An 18,170-nucleotide genomic window follows, 5' to 3' on the forward strand; every position below is an offset into this window, starting at 1 on the left:
TTCTGTTTTCATGGATTTAGTAATTTTAATGTAAATAGGCACCTCGGCAGCTGTGTCCCCTTAAGCGGATTTTATTTAGCAGCTGAGTTTCCCACGTCACTTGGCAGTCATAGATTTTCAATTTTTCCTTGTGCCAAGAGGGCAGCTGGAATAATTTGCGTACTCATTAATTTGGGAGAAATATGAGCTGTGTAAGGCAGACAACTTGAGTCTTCTGTATAGTGTTGTACCAGGATAAGCAGCTCAGGGTAGAAGCAATTTGCCCTATCCCAGAGGGGCCCTAGGATTTTAATAAGCTGGTTATGAAAATTCTGTTTCTTTGCAATTTGAAGCATCTAATTAGAGCCTGTAATTTCTCTCCTATAACGAGAGTGGATGAAGGTTAACGCTAGGCCTCCCGGGCCCTTTCACATTCATTTATAGAGAGAAATCAGGTAACAGTTGTAGCTAATTAGAACAGGGTATTAAATATTTAGTCCATCTTGATTTAACTTGGAGAACACATGCATGTTGTTGGAGTATAGAAAATGATAAAGGGAAGTGAAATTTAATTTTTAATCAAAGATAAACTTAAAGGCAGTACAATAATTTTCACACTGACTGTCCTAACAAGACAGCCAGAGCAGCAATTGCCTCCAGCCCTCTGAACTGTCGAGATAAAGGAAGATGATGTCAATTTAATTTCATCAGTGAACATTGTTGCCCAAGTTCAAACAGCTGGGATTTATGCAATCTGCATAAAGTACAAAGAACTCTGATTTTTATCATAGCAGTGACATAAAAAAAAAAAAAACACCTTCTTGATGTTTCAGAATTTGGAGTTTGAGTTTGGATGATGAGTGCATTTTTGAGAACTACCCTAAAGAGATATCTCATTCATAGGCTTTTTTTGAAGAAAGGATTTGTGTCTAACAAACTGCTCTGTGAAAAAAACCCATCCCCCATGAGGCCAGCTGACTTGGTAATGGGACAGCATTGTGTTGAATAAAGCCTGACTTCTCCATAGACTGACACCTAGCCTCCTGCCTACTGAGGACAATAAGTCACTCCTCTCTTGTCATACCTAACTCAAATTATCTTTCTGAAGTGGGATTCAGTGAAGTCAGGGCCTGCATATCAGAAGCAAATTCCTAAGAGTCAGTCTTACCATGGCTTTTCCCTTTGGGACTCTACACAAGGGAATAGCATCATTACAGTGAAGTCCATAGGCAGGACTGTCTGCCACTCCCCGCTACCCCAAGCCCCAGGACTACTGTATTTTCCCTGGAAGCAGGCTCTTAGGCAAAGATGGGGTAAGATGATAGAAAGTCTTATCAAAATAGACTCTAAGGGATAATTCTGAGGCATGCACCCCTCAAATATTATTTTCTTGCTCACAAAACCCATCAGTGCTCAGATGGTTTCATCTGGGGGTCCTAGGAGCATCTTTGCAGATCTGTGTAGAGTAAATGGCAACTCTCAGAGACCATCTTACTTTGCTACACTGCCTTCCATTTGCCAGTCATTACAAAATGGTTTCTGATGGCAATAATCCTTTGAAAATGCCTGTTATGGGGGATAATAGCTGTTTGTCAGAGCATTAACCACCCTCAGCTTCACTTTGGGCTGTGGCATAACAAAGGAATGAACGCATAGTGAGTCTGCCAGGTGTATTAAATTATATCATACATTATGGAAGTTCTGCGATAGGGATTAGCATCCAGAAAAAGACTATCAGAGATTGCCAAACTCATTATCTGCTGTGACAGAAGGCTGGCCTCAGGCCTGGGGAAAGACCACTTGAATTGTAGCTGCTAAGCCACTAGCTGCAGAACCTCTCTGCCCTAGCCTGGAGACCAACAGGTAGCACACCAGCATTTTATCTATTTTTTTAACCTCCAAAGAAGATCAAAATACACTGCATTAACTAGAGTCAGTTGTTAAGTTGTATTACTATGAGGTTTAATCATTTTCTGTATTTCTTAAGGACAGACCTATCTTTTATCCAGTCTTCTATAAGCATAGAATTTGCTGGATCCTTCCAACACTTTTTGTGGGTCTACATTATATCTTCTTGTTCTTTTAGGACAATGTAGATGGATGGTGAGCCTTCAAGAGGCCTGGCCACTTGGAAGCTCTGCTATAGCATCTTAAACACCCATATTCACTGTTAGGGCTGGCATAGCACATTAGGTTGACAACATCTTTTAGGCCAGAAGTTTTCCAAAGGGGAGAAACATAAATTGAAAGGAAGTTTGAAATCCTATGAAAATGGCTTTCATATATAGATGCATAAGGACTTGTCTTTTCTCAGGAACTCTGGACAGTCTTTTCCATAGCTATTGGCATAATCCTTTGTTGGTGAACTATGGGATAATACTGCTTCTAATTAATTTGCAGCAGAACATCCTTATGACACTTGTTTAGTAGCATATCATCTGTAATCTGTGCTTCTATTCCTATGTATTTGTAGTTAGCCCTCAGTGGTGCATCTTCCTATCTGCATGTCATCTGTGTGGAATAAGGGATTGATCACCATTATACTCTTAGTGACTTGCACAGAGCCTGACACATAGTAGATGCCCTGTGAATATTTGTTGAGTGTAACTGAATGGAGATTTCTCTTTTCCTAAAAGAGAATAGTTTTCTTACTGAGAGTGGTGACTCACAACTGTATTCCTAGCTACTCTGGAGATAGAGACTGGGAGGATGATAGTTCAAGGTCAGCCCAGGCAAAAAGTTAGCAAGACTCCAGCTCAACCAGTAAAAAGCTGGGCATGGTGGCATGTGCCTGTCAGGCCAGCTATGTGGGAAGTGTAAATAGGAGGATTGTGATCCAGATCAGCCCATACATAAACATGAAACTAATTGGAAACTAACTAAAGCAAGAAGGGCTGGGGGTATAACTCAAGTGGTAGAGCACCTGCCTAAACAAGCACAAGGCCCTGAGTTCAAACCCCAGTACTGCCCCCCAAGTATTTTTCTTATAAAAAAGTTTTAGAAGCTAATTGTAGAATATTTGTTTACAAAAAAAAAAAAAGAAAAACTAGATCCTAGGACAGAAATATCACCTGTTATCCAACCTCCAGAGATTATGGCATTAGATACTTTCCATGTTTTTCCCACACATGTATACTTTTTAAAAAATGGGATCAGACCACATAGCATTTTGGAGCCAATTTTATTCATTTACCAATGTCTTTCTAAGTCATTAAGTGATTAACTTTACCATTATTTGCAATGGCTTCACGAAAGTTTATGGATGAAATGCATTATAATATCTTCCCCTCTATGATGGATTTAGTTTCTTGTCATTTTTCTCTAATACAAACAGTGCTGCAACATATGTCCTTTGTGGTAAATCTCCATTACACTATATAATTATTTCCTTGGGTTGATTTCCTGGAAGTGGAATTGCTGTATCAAGATTATGTGCATTTTAAATAGTTGGTAGATGTGGTCAAGTTATTTTCAGAAAGTTCTGCCAGTTTATGTTCCCACCAGCAGAAAGGCAATTTCCCAACCCTTTTGCTGTCCTTAACATGTCATTTTCAAATGGACAACAAAAAAATACCCAAAATTCTTATTTATATTTGTTGGACAGTTCTTTGTGTTTTGTTTGTTCGTTTTTGTTACCACAGGTGCTGCTTCTATAATCTGCTGGTTAATGTCCTGTGCCCTTTCATGGTGTTCTCATGTCATAGTGTAGCAATGAAGAACATGCGTTTTGAATTCCCATATGCCTTAAAAGAGGCCAGTAGCTGTCACTTACTTGCTGTGTAACCTGGGACAGGTTCCTACCCTTTTACAACCTCAGTTGACTCAACTGTTGCCCACCTCCAGGAAGTCATGCTGTATCTGTTACCTGGCATGGGGCCAGTCTTTTGCATCCTTGCTTTTAATACTTTGGTGCTCATTTGATCCCTCTATTTCTTTTAGCATGTTCTTACTCCATGCATCATGATGGATTGCCTTCTCCTGGCCTGTACTTATACCTTTTGTCTGTGATAACCACATTAATTTTTTATTTGGCATATATTTGAGGAGATCTGCTATGGGTCAGGAAATATTCTATCTCCACCATGAAGTCTATATTCCTGTGTATGTGTAGGGAACAGAACTAAGCTAGCTGGCAAATAAAATCACTATAAATCATACCGTGTGCTATGCACAAAAATGCAGATACGGAGAATAAAAGGAGGACTTTTCTTAGATAAAATGATGAAGAAGGGGCTTTTGGATGTGGGAAGTTTTATAATGGGACTTACAGAATGGAAAGGAGCTAGCCATGTTAACATGTTGCAGTGCAGTTTGACCAGCATGAACAAAGACCCTGTGGCAAGAAAGAATTTCAGATGTTAGAGCAATTAAAAAAAGGCCAAATGGGGAAGTGGGTAGGAATTTGGCATTTGGGATGAGGAAGGACAACCTGAGGTAGCATTGCAGAACAGGTCAAGGGTCAGAGCATAGGCTGTGGGTTTCATCCTGAATAAAGGGAAGGGCCTCATTAGCCCTTTGCTCTCATTTGAGCAAAAGATGGGCACTGTCTGTAAAGGTCTGTGGAACTGAATGGTAATGAAAGTGCTCAGATAAGAGGCCCAGTTGTTCATCTAGGTAAAGTGTTGGTGACTTGGACCAGTGAATTGGTGGAGTACATGAGAATCATGGGAATTTTGTTTGACAAGAAGCTTCCAAATAGACTTTTCCCCTATTCAATGCCATTAATTAGGACTACTTTTAGTGCTAGTTGTCAATAGAAGTTACCCAAGCTTTGAAAGAGTGGGTTACCAGTCTATGGCAGATTCTGGACCCTTCCTCACATCAATTCTTCTTACCCAGCTTCTTCTCTGGATGGAAGGTTAGCTCCTGTAGGTCAGGGGTGATCCTTTGTCCCAGTGACCACACATTCCTCCAGTCATCCTCTGTCACCATGCCCTTTTCACCAACTTATTTGTGTGACCAGTACTACTCACTTTCTGTACTTTTACATGTAAAACTTGAGGGCTGGTGAGAGTGCCAGGGCTCAGAAGAATTCTTTTATCTTCAGTTTTCTCACCAGTGCAGGATACTTTCATCAGTGCAGAAAACGAAAGGAAGGACCACTTTGCAATTACATGAACCTCCTTTTAATTGGAACTTTATCAACCTGGGGCCACAGAGCCCAAGGCTGCATGCATCATATTCAGGAAACTGAGCTGTTTGGGGTAAGGATGAGTATAGCAGTCATACAGTCCTATGGAGATGACATTCTGGGCCTCTAGCAATAGCCGCTCGGCCAGTGAAACAGGTGTGTGTCCCCAATGCATGTCACAAAATTAGGACAGAAGTAGTACAAAAAATGGAGGGAAATCTTTAACCTCTGCCTATTTTATTTGTTTTGGTAGTTCTGAGGATTGAATTCAGGGCCTTACACTTGCTAGGCAGGCACTCTACCACTTGAGCGAACCACAACACCCTAACCCTGCCCTTTTTGTGTTTAGTTATTTTTCAAATAGGTTCTCAAATTTTGCCTGGTGCTGGCCTTCGACTATGATCCTCCTATTTCTGCCTCCTGAGTAGCTGGGATTACATGTGTGTACCACCATACCCATGTTTTTCTTTGAGACAGGGTTGTACTAAGTTTTTGCCTGGACTGACATTAAACCACGATCCTCCCATCTCTGCCTCCCAAGTAGCTGGGATTACAGTTGTGACTCCCCATGCCTAGTCCAACCAAGGGAATAGCTAATTACAGAAAAATAAGAAGTCAGGAATAGCCAATTACAGAACAATAGGCCTTTCTCTTCATATATGTATATGAATATACATAAAATATATATATTTTCCCTTCATATCTCTTTGCCTTCCTGCTTTCTATAAAAAGTATTTCAGGGAACTTACAACTTCCAAGAGGGCAGAGACCATATGGGATTTTCTGCCATATTGTGTCTCCAGCATCCAAGAAGTTGTTTGATATGGAGCAGGGATCTGGTGATGGAAGGGCAAGTGGGAAGACGGACAGATGAAAAATATTGAACAGGAAAAATGATGCAAACTGAGGCCAGGTGGGAGGAAAAAGCTGAGCCAAAGACAAGGGAGCCATGAAACACCTGATCTCTGTTTGGAGCATGGGAGCCTTTGCTTGGCCTAGTTGCTGTGTCCAAGAGGGAACCCTAGACAGCTATAAGACTCACAATCTGAGAGATTAAAACCTGACCATTGCTTAGGCTAAAATACAATGGGTACTGATTGAAAACAAGAAGTAAAGTTTTCACCAGAATTTCTCAAAAACAAGATTATGGTGCCTCAGCCCCTCAGGAGCTGCTTTGACCTTTTTCCTGCCTCATCCACTTGAAGTCACTACTCCCTGGTGTCATAATGGTGACTCTTTACAGTAGGGTTATCAGCCAGGAGGGCATGCTTCCATAGTGGAAGTGAGGGTCTTTGGAGACCCCCAGAAGGAACAGAGGTTAATGTACAATAATGAGCACATATAGATTTCCAAAAACCCACAAGTGATTCTGATGCACAAGCTATCCCTTCCCACTTAGCAAGGAGCCATGTTGCTACCTGCCTGCCTTTTGGCGTGTCACAGGTAAGATGGAATGAACACTTTCCTTAGCAATTCCCTTGCAGGTGTCTGATGAGTCCTTGACTTTTCTCATGACAGTAAACCCCTGAAGGCAGTAGGTGAGGTGACAGCAGAAGCTGCTATTTTGGACTAATTCTTAGTGACAGGGAGCACTGGTTGGGAAAATAGAAGTGACAAAAACCTTGGGAGGAAGCAACTGTGCTGTTGTAGAATCCACAACAGCTGTTGATTTTAATGAGCTTGAGAATTATTTAGGCAGAATTCCAAATCCCTAAATTCTCAACCTATAACCCACTGCTGTGCTGATCATGAGAGAGGAATACTATCCAAGTGCCTGCTGCTCCTTACTGGGAGGTGGTGAAGGCTTTGCCTCAAATCCCAATCAAAACATCATGAGGAATCCATTTGGACCCAAGGTCAAGGGGTCTTGGTCTTAGGCAAAAGGGAACAAACTCGGGGGAGGGGAGGGAAGAAGATTAAAGAAAAAGGAGCCTCTCTCCCAGGTCCAGAGTGACCACCCCCCAACAAAGTCTTGTCTTCAAGTTGTACACCCCCAGGGCCTTTTCCTATTCTACTTTTCTCTTTTTAGGAGCCAGACAAGGAGCAGCTTTGGAACTCTCTTCTTCACTGTTTTCCCTTTTGCAGCATTAAGCCCTCAGTCCATACATTTTACTTTATTCAATTCATTCAGCAACAACAACCCTTACATTTGAATTCTGTAATATTAACCAATTTACAAAAGAGAAAAATGAGCCTGAGAGATCAAGTCCTTGCCCAAGGCCTCACAACTCATATGGGGAAGGCTCAGGTTCTGAAAACAGGTGTATCTAATTCTCTACACTGTTTGTAACCCTATATGCTACTAACCTGTGTTCCCGGTTGTCTGTTTCCCAAAGCCCTTAGTCCAGTGTTACTGAATGTAGGAGGAGAGCCTTTTACTAAAAGTTCCTTGGTGAAGCAAGTGTCACACATACCACTAACTTTAAGATGCAGTCTTTTCCCTGCCAGTAATCCCTGAAGCAGACAGTTATTTTAAACACCAGTGGCTTCAATCATTGCTTGGCTTCCACCTAGAATCAAGGGCAGACACAGGAAGAAACATATTTTGAAACTGATCATCTATTCATAGGAGGCCTTGGATAAGATACCCTTTTTCTGGCTTCTGAGTATGAACTAGTGATAACAAAGACCAGAGGTTTTTGTTTATTTCTTGACATTTTATCACTGGGTTTCAGTGTTTAAAAAAATAGAAGGGAACTGAGCACAGGGAAGGTAAAACTTCAGCTGATTAATAGTAAATCGGTGTGACAAAACAGGCAAGTCAGCTCTAATGCTAATACATTCAGGTGTGTTTCATGCTAAGTTCTTTTGACTTCCAAATTCATGAAAGATACAGAGGAAACATGGACAACTAATATTTACTGAGAATCTAGGACATCCCAGGCACTGAGCTGGGCATAGTTGCCTTCTCCTGCCTCACAACACCTCTGATTCTGTTCAGAAAGAGAAATAGACATAACTCGAGTAATCACACAAATCATTAAAATAACTCCAAAATGTACTGCGTATCATGAAGTATGAGGCCATGACAAGGAACTGGGGTGAAAGGGAGTTGGCCACAAGAAATGGGAGGCAAGGAACATTTCAGGTAGTGGGAAAGGTGAATGCAGGACCCTGAAGCAGAAGGTTTGTCATGTTTCTGTATCTCCCAGGGCTGTGGTCAAGAAGTTGGAATATGGTGTATTCCAAATGCAATGGGAAAACATAGGAGTTTATGGAACAATTAGTTTACCTTTTCTGATCTGATTTGCTTAATTTGATGGCTTTATACATGTGAGTTTGTCTTTTTGTTTGTGGTATTGGTTCTGTAAGCCTTTGTGGAGGAATGGGCATATCTGGGAACAAATAACTCTCACCACTTGATCTTCTGAGGATGAGGAAAGCAGGTAGGGGGAGGGCTTCCCAGCCACACAAACCCCAGGCTTCCCCATGACTAGCAGCTTGATGCTAGTGAAGCAAGTGTCGGTGTGTGTCCAGTGTGTGTCTGTCTCAGAAGTCTTAGTATCCACAGAAGGGGATTTATTTGGCTTCTTAGCCTATCAACAAATATCTGAGTGTTGGCTCTGTGCCATGCATTGTGCTCAATTCTGTGGATTCAAACTGAAGGACCTGGGAATCCTGTCTGTTCCATTCTTGCTCCTTTAAATGTGGTCATGCAAAGGCTCCATGATGTGGTATACATCATAAAAACCTAAGGTTTACAGTAATGTTTATTCTTTCTCAGGGTTCCTCTTTGTCCCTCCATGTCGAGGACTCATTTCTGATGTGACTTTTTCTGCATCTCATCATGGATAGCCAGTAGATTTTATTCTCAAATCGTCAGAGTAGACATATAAAGAACACATTACCTTCTCTCTCAACTTGTGAGCATTTGAGGTGAGAGCCTCTCTTGATTGTCCAAAGAACACAGTTTGTTTCTGAGGAGTTTACAGTGCAAAATCTGAGATATGTAAGACAAGAGTTCTTAACCTGGGATCGGAAGGTTGCTAGGGAATCTGGGTCAGGGACTTGGTGGAGAACATGCCTCAAACCTCACGAATCTTATCTGAAACTGCGAATGTAGCACTGAGCATTCTTAGAGGAGGAGAAAATCTGTAGCTCCTGCCAATTTTTTCAGTGGATCTTGGGATTTTGTAAAGGTTAACAGAATGTTATCATTATACTTCTAGTGTTAACTCTGTGTTAGGAAATGTCATTCGCATTATCCTTGGTAATGGCAAACATCAGTGCTTACTTGTCAAAGACCTCCTCTAGGAAAAATCCCCTTTTTCACAAACGAGAGTCAATTTCTTCTTCAATCAAACCTCTGAGCATAGTGAGAGAGGTGTTTATGGAAAGAAGGTGACTTTTTTTGTTTGCTGCAGAACGTTGTCTGAAACACAGGTGGGATGTGACTCTCTTTCCTGGTATTCACTGCTTCTGACCTGTCCTTTCATCTGTCCTTATCTCACTTGTGTTGATCACAGTGACAGGGATGGGCGGTCCACATTTTAAGGGGTAATGGAAGCACAGCTCAGAGGGTTTCAATGACGTACTCAAGATTGCCAAGCCATTCTTCTTTTTCACTTTGATATTTAAGGAATGTTCAATATATTGTTTGAATGTGCTGGTAACTGTTTGCTTTTTGAGTAGAGCTGTCACCACCACAGCTCTGCCAGATGAGTGCTCTGTGGGCCACAGGCTCAGCTCAGTGTGACCCCAGAAGCCACAGAGTGCACTGTATCCAGCAGAGCACACTTGGCAGATGAATGGGAGCATCTGAGAATCAGACCATGGCTGTTATAGGGGTTGTGCCAACTTGCTGTTTTATTTTTTCCTACTGGTGTTGTATGTATGATGACTTATAAATTTATGTTTTAATGTATTAGAAACTTTCCATGTTATTTGAGAAATCCACTCTGTGTTTAAGCCTTGATTAAAGAGGAAATTTTTATAACTGAAAAAATATATATTGCCGAAAAAAAAAAATGGCAAGCCTGTAAGAATGGTGTTGGACCCACTTGGAAACTCCTGTGACCTTATTTTCTAGTTATTGCAAGGGTGCCAAGAATTTGTTTAATACAGACACAGCAATGATTGTCATAAAGGAAGAGGTTTATCACATTCATCGTTTCCAAGAAGCAGGAAACATAAGTTGAATGACCATACAGGGAAACAGAGAGGCACAGAAGAGATAGGAACAGAGGGAACCAAAGGACAGAAGCCTTTATGGTGTTTTCCAAGAGGAGAAAGAGGTATAGCAGGGCAAGCAATGTTACGATTCAATAGGAGAATGATTTCAGCAAGCACTGGGGTGCAAGGCTGTCCCTAGTTTTCTAGTACCTGGCCCCTTGGTTATTAGGGTAGTGGCTAATGGCTTGGGAATGTAAGAGCTGGATGAAAGCACTAGTGGGGCCCTTGGGTGGTAGCACTTGCAGATGTTTTTTACTATATCCAGGAATGAGGTCTCCCTGGGAGGGGCAGTCCCTCCAAGGTCAGCCAGGCCCCAGACATCAGAGCATTAAAATACAAACAATAGAAAGTCAAGGCCAACAGAGTGGCTGTGCCCTTGGATGAGGGCAAGGGAGCTGCATCTTTGATGATGCTTGTAGCTTAACTTTTACTGCTCAGTTTAGTTGTGTGTAATCTCCTTTGTTCTACTGTACCAATCCCAGGGGATAGGCTCTGGGTGGCCATGAAACACTTCTCTCCTTTACCTTGACAAAACACATGGCCAAGAAACTTAGCTTTCACCACCCTGACCAGAAAATTAAAAATGACAATTCATTGAGGATTGGAATATTTTCAGTACCACACATGAGGTATCAGGCATTTGTGCTTGAAAGGAAAGATATTTTGCAGACTCTTAGAGCATCCCAAAAATGACAGTCCATTTTTCATAATGATGTATGATGTTCATTTGTTGAAATTTTATTACTTTTGTAATCTAATTCAATTTATCCCATTTTATTGCTGCTCAGGGCAGTGTTACCTAAGTTGCCTCTCTCATCCTTCTGGATAAGGATGCTACTTCTTTCATTATGAGCATGATGGCGTCTAGATTAAAGCAGCCTATGCAATATAACTGTTTCCTGCGAAGTCACCCTTCTCTGAGCTCATCTTTACTCTCCTAGCATTTTCATGAAGACAAATATTGGCAGTGATTTATGAAACATTTTTGTGAGTAATTGGGTTCTAGCCCTCATCATCTGCTTAGAGATTATAGATTTTATTCAGAAAGGCTTTCCTGTACCAGAAATCATAGAAACAGGCAAATAACAACAGGAGTTAGCTAAGATTATCTTTTGTGAAGATACAGATTATGTCCATATTAAGTAGCATCAAACTAACTTTAATATATAAAGACATCAGGAGATTTCTTTTTAAAGCTAAAAATCATTCATTTCGAGAAATCCTAGAGGTATTTTAGGGAATAATTGAGTTGGATATGAGTCCAAAGAGACCTGCACAGATGAAAAGACATAAAGGTGATTCCACCTGCCTGTGCCTCTAGAAGTTGCCACTTCAGTGAATTGGAACTTAGAAACCATGAATGTGGGCACCCATAGATTCTGGATGATTTTTGTAGAAAATATCATTTTCACATATAATCCATGAAACGTTCTGCCCTCTTAAAGTAACACAGTCTTCTTTAAAAATGTCATCTTAGCCTGGTGCCAGTTGCTCATGCTTGTAATCTCAGCTACTTGGGAGATAAAGATTGGGAAGCTCACAGTTCAAGGCCAGCTTGGGCAAAAAGTTCTCAAAACCTCATCTCAGACAATAGTAGGGTGTGGTGGTGTGCACCTGTGATCCCAGGCATAAATTCAATACACTACTCCCAAAATAACTAAAGCAAAAAAGCCTGGGGGGGTGGGGGAATAGCTCAAGTGGTGGAATACCTACCCAGCAAGTGTGAGGCCCTGAGTTCAGTACCCTAGTACTACCAAAAAGAAAATGTCATTTTGATCCAGCTCCACTTTTACTTTTTAACTACCTACTGGCTTGCACAAAATTCTTAAAGATTTCTGAATTCCCAGGCCCACTTTGCTCAGGCCTCATTTCCTTGGTAGTATTTCTTCAACTTCTTTGGCTTAGACCCTCTGTTTCACACCCACATTGGCACTTAAAAAAAAAAAAAGTAGGTGCTCAGGCATACTTCACCTGAATCTAAGGAGGGTGAGTGCCAGGGCTCCATCTTTATAACATGTGCTTCGAGTCTATTGGTGGTTCTAATGCTCCATGATGTCTGAAAACTCTTGCTGTTCTGGCCAGAGCCATGGCCATTCTCTTCTGGAAATTCTCTATGGCCTCCTGCTTGGTATCTCTTATTAAACCCTTGTATCTCCCAATATTAACTCAAAATGGATCAAGGATCTTAATATCAGACCACAAACTCTAAAGTTGATACAGGAAAGAGTAGGAAATACTCTGGAGTTAGTAGGCATAGGTAAGAACTTTCTCAACGAAACCCCAGCAGCACAGCAACTAAGAGATAGCATAGATAATTGGGACCTCATAAAGCTAAAAAGCTCCTGTTCATCAAAAGAAATGGTCTCTAAACTGAAGAGAACACCCACAGAGTGGGAGAAAATATTTGCCAACTATACATCAGACAAAGGACTGATAACCAGAATATATAGGGAACTTAAAAAACTAAATTCTCCCAAAACTAATGAACCAATAAAGAAATGGGCAAGAGAACTAAACAGAACTTTCTCAAAAGAAGAAATTCAAATGGCCAAAAAACACATGAAAAAATACTCACCATCTCTAGCAATAAAGGAAATGCACATTAAAACCACACTAAGATTCCACCTCACCCCTGTTAGAATAGCCATCATTAGCAACACCACCACCAACAGGTGTTGGTGAGGATGCGGGGAAAAAGGAACCCTCTTACACTGTTGGTGGGAATGTAAACTAGTACAACCAGTCTGGAAAAAAATTTGGAGGCTACTTAAAAAGCTAAACATTGATGTACCATTTGATCCAGCAATACCACTCTTGGGGATATACCCAAAAGACTGTGACACAGGTTATTCCAGAGGCACCTGCACACCCATGTTTATTGCGGCACAATTCACAATAGCCAAGTTATGGAAACAGCCAAGATGCCCCACCACTGACGAATGGATTAAGAAAATGTGGTATCTATACACAATGGAATTTTATGCAGCCATGAAGAAGAATGAAATGTTGTCATTCGCTGGTAAATGGATGGAATTGGAGAACATCATTCTGAGTGAGGTTAGCCTGGCCCAAAAGACCAAAAATCATATGTTCTCCCTCATATGTGGACATTAGATCAAGGGCAAACACAACAATGGGATTGGACTTTGAGCACATGATAAAAGCTTAGCACACAAGGGAGGAGTGAGGATAGGTAAGACACCTAAAAAATTAGCTAGCATTTGTTCCCCTTAACGCAGGGAAACTAAAGCAGATACCTTAAAAGCAACTGAGGCCAATAGGAAAAGGGGACCAGGAACTAGAGAAAAGGTGAGATCAAAAAGAATTAATCTAGAAGGTAACACACACACACAGGAAATTAATGTGAGTCAACTCCCTGTATAGCTATCCTTATCTCAACCAGCAAAAACCCTTGTTCCTTCCTATTATAGCTTATACTCTCTCTACAACAAAATTAGAAATAAGGGCAAAATAGTTTCTGCTGGGTATTGAGGGGGTGGGGGGGAGAGTGAGGGGGCAGAGTGGGTGGTAAGGAAGGGGGTGGGGGCAGGGGGGAGAAATGACTCAAGCCTTGTATGCACATATGAATAATTAAATAAATAAATAAATAAAATAAACCCTTGTATCTCTATGGCTATGGTTCTTAAACTTGGCTGCACAGTAGACTCTCCCTGGGGAGATTGAAAGTTGGGCCTACTTCCAGAGGTTTTGATTGAATTGTTCTCAGTGGGACCCAGATGATCAGATTTCAAGAACATTAGGAAAATCTAGTGGACAATCAGTTTGAGCACAACTATCTGTGGCTTATGGCCCACAGTGCAGTCAGGATGACCCTTTTACATTATGTGTCACTCCATGCCAGTTTTCTACTCAGTTCTGCTCTTGCTGTAATAATATCAACAAAAAAGCTCATGCTCTAACAGTGGCCCACAGGGTCCATGGGGTCTGACCCATTATTCCTCCAATTTCAGCCCCATGCAGCCTCTCCTGGGTGATGCTACTTCATCCACACTGGCCTCTTTAGTATCACTTCACGCATCTCTATCTCAATGACTATACCTTTTGTTCCCTTCACCTCAAACATTATTCCCCAGGAGCCTTATGACTTGTCTCCTCTGCCCCACAGCCCTTCTCTCCAGGTCCCTGCTCCAATATCATCTTATCAGGATGACTTTCCCTTCCTCTCTTTTTAATACAGCAGCTCTCATCACTCTCCATCATCTTACCCTGTTTTGTTTTCTTCACAAGCCTTTAATCCAACAAATGCATGAATGTTATATATGAATTTGCTATTTCTTACTGTTCCACTCCACAGAAAGTGTAAACTGCATGAGGGCAGTTTATTTTATACTCATGGAACAGTCCCCAGCATACAGTAGCCACTCAGAAGTGACAGGTGACAGACAGGTGATGAGCTGCTCCTTTCCGTGGTTGTTGCAGGCAACCATGCAGGTGGCAGCAGCCTGTACATTGGCATGGTTAGAATCCTACTCACAGCCACTTCCTTTATTTCAATGGCTGAAAAAATGAGAGCATCTGATTCATGAACTTGGCAAGCTCATCCCATCTGTGTTCGCCAAAGTTGGAGAGGAATGGCGCCCTCTGAGTTTCTGATGGATTCATCTACATGAGTAAGAAGCATAATCTGCTTTTTGGAAAAACTGGATTGAGTTTTTTTGTTTGTTTCCTTTGGGAAATTTTATACTAAGTGGATTGAAGGACATGACTTTGAACTTTGAAAGTCTACATCCAAACATTTTATTAAGCTTATTTGGGTTTATAGAACATTGAAAGACCATCCAAACTTAAATGGGGAGGCTAACTGAACTGATGGATGCAGACAGTTTTTACCCCTGCCTTTGAGCTGTGTGGATGATAGTGATGCCTCTGTGCCTGAGAATGAGGTGCATAAAAGCCTGACTTTCCAGGGTGTGCTAGCCTACGCTGTGCTGTGGCTCTTGCTCATGATTGTCTGTGCTGTACACTTGGCTTTCAGGACTACCTAAGATCTGGCTCCACTACGGCTCCTTGCCACATCAGAAAAACAGCTAGGCTCAAAGCAAACCAGTGAAAGTTGGTTTGGTGGCACTCCTTGGGAAAGAAACATTCAGTTGGTGGAAATAAAACCATCAGGTTATAGACTCTGTTAAGGGAGGAAATGAAGAACAGTTTGTGTTACTCATAGTGGTGGTTTTGCACTCAGCTATATGAGCAGTAGAGTAAGGTGGCCTTCACTGGAGTGGGCAAGACCAGGACTTCATGTCATTTTGTGTTTGATTTTCACTGCTATGCATACGTTTTCTATGTCCATACAGAGTTGTTAGAGAAATTACAGTGTCATTACTTTCTTCTCATTTAAAATGAGCTTTTATTATTAAAGCAATACTTGCTTATTTGCAAAGTCATTCAAATGATATAAAACTTTATATGAAGTAAAAAGTGAGTCTTCTTTAGAAAAAATAGGACTGTATGCTACTTAATATTCTATGACTTTCTTTTTTCCCTTTACCAGTTCATAAGGGTTGAGTATACAGCTGTGTGATATCCCACTACTTGAATGTGTCCTAAATTTTTAGCTAATCAACTATCAATTAGGATTTAATTTTTAACCATTATAATAATATCCTTATACTTTTTTCATGGTTTATTTGTAAAAATGTCTTATATGAATTGTAGGGCTTCCAGAAGACATGCACTCTTCAAAAGTCTTTGTCATCTTAGCTGTTAGTCTCGTGTATTGTATCTATAATACTAGCTATGAGATAAATACCTAGAGGTAGAATTACTGGACCAGAAAAATTACAACTATAAAATGCTATAGATATTATTAAATTGCTCTCCAAAATATTTTGCGCTTTGAAGTAAAATCCCTTTCCTTTTCTTTTTGTGAAAAATGCACGGCATAAACCCAATATCTTTTGATTATGTTTATTTTATAGACAGATATGCAGCAAGTCATTTCCATACTATTTCTATCAGATAAGGAGGTCAGTCTACTGGGAGCCAAAGATTACACATAAATGGAAATATTGAACATAACTCTGATTTTCTTTCATAAGCAATCAAGTAAAAATATAAACCAACAAAACAAATATAATGCCTATAAATCCCTTCCATAGTACCTAACCCATAGGATGGTGCTGATTGTAGAAACTATATTGTTGGTGATGGTAGGGGATCATAGTTTTCATTACTGTGGCTGTTGTTAGCACAATTCTTGAGCAATCATGTCTGATCTGAAGTTTGGCACGATCCTACTGGTTTTCCAAGTTGGTTGCCATATTTTAAATCAGAAATTGTAGAAAATTTTGCCAGTGATTCAAAGCATTGTTCTGAGGTTTTAACCGTGCCTCCAAGAGAGAATTGTTTATACTAAGCTTCTTCATCTGGACAGCAGAGCAAGCTGGCACACACAGCTATCTTTGGGATTCTTTGTCTTGGGTCTTTGCCTCCAAAGTATGGCTTAGGATATGGGTTCATAGCCTAAGAGCTATCTCTTTTGCTTTCTTGCTTGGCTAAGAAACAATGGGGATGCAAATTTTTATCAGTCTAATATTTTCCCTTTATAGAGCTTAAATTTGAAATTATAGACAGGATTTCTGAAAAAACATTGGTCAGATCTCAAGAGACTGGACTCCAGTCTTGGCTCCTGTGGGCTTAGAGGTGGTTTGAATCATTTGTTTTGACAAAGCCAGCATCTCCAGGAAGTTGAGAGGAGACCTCAGTGCTATTCCCAGGTCTCATGAAATTAGACCTTGATTAAATTAAATCCTTTTACTTAACTGGTGCACAGTTTCCCCCTAATCAGAGCTGCTCAACTGAACCCAGACAGCCAGGCCGGTACAGTGAAGAGGGAAAGCAGTTCTATGTATATGTGGGGAGGATGGGGTCAGTGGTAACCATTTTTTGTGCATATGAAGTTAGATCTTTGTTTTTTAGTTTTTCCAAGAGAGGCCAGGATATCCCAACTGTTTAAGAGTCATACCCTTGCTCCAAAATGTGACTCCTGTAGGAATGACATGGAAAAGACCTAGGGAGTGAAAAGAGGCAAAAGTCTGTCCCTGGCTCATTCACCCAAGAAGCCCCTACGTAGGAGCTATGAGGAACTGAATGACTCCTTATTTAACAGAGAGGGACAGATTGAGATTGCTACCATAGTGTGCATTTAGACATCGCTCCAAGTTAGGAGTAGACCATCACCTAAAGCCTTCCTGTTACAATGCCCATATTAGAAGATATTCGGAATCAAAGCAAAATCTTCATTTTCCAACCAGTTATAAGCCTTTGTATATTTCTATTCATTCATGTATTGAGTTGTGATGTGCCAAGTCCTATGCTCCATGAGAACAGAGTCAGGTGAAAGAGACATGTTCCTTTCTTTTTCTCCACAAAAGGAGAGTCTGGTGGAGGAAATCAGACTCCTAAACCTAACTCCACAGACACTAGTTAAGCACAACTGTAGACAAGGCACTGGAGGGGCAAAGGCGGTTGTGACCCACCATGCTGGCTAAGCTGTGGTGACATTGGCTGGTAAAGCCTTTGATGCTGTGCAGTGGGCATCATCCCTCTAATGCCATGTTTTTGTTGAGCTTAGTCCCAAAGAAGTGGCCAAAGGGCTATACTTGGCCAATCAGGAGGGATTAACTTGGACTGCATAGTATTAACCCACATAGTTTAAATTTGAATAAAAGGTGTAATCCTTTTAAAAATTTTACAGTGTGTCTGTTGTGATGATTCCATGTATGTACATAAGCACTTTGTTCATATTCACTTCTTCTGTTATCCTTTTAATTCTTTATCTTTTTTGTCTAACCATCATGTACCACTTGGGGAGGTGGGCAGTACTTTGTTTCAGGAACTGTGGCCTCATGAAAGTTGAGAGAGCAAT

At 40.8% G+C, this 18,170-nt stretch overlaps 1 protein-coding gene across 4 annotated transcripts in view; it reads left to right on the plus strand.

Moving 5' to 3' along the window:
- Positions 1–18,170, plus strand: part of Cacna2d3 (calcium voltage-gated channel auxiliary subunit alpha2delta 3) — a 903,262-nt gene that overhangs the window by 570,596 nt on the left and 314,496 nt on the right. The window lies entirely within an intron of this gene.

This window comes from Castor canadensis, chromosome 10 (assembly GCF_047511655.1).
Source record: "Castor canadensis chromosome 10, mCasCan1.hap1v2, whole genome shotgun sequence".
Taxonomy (NCBI): Eukaryota; Metazoa; Chordata; class Mammalia; order Rodentia; family Castoridae; genus Castor; species Castor canadensis.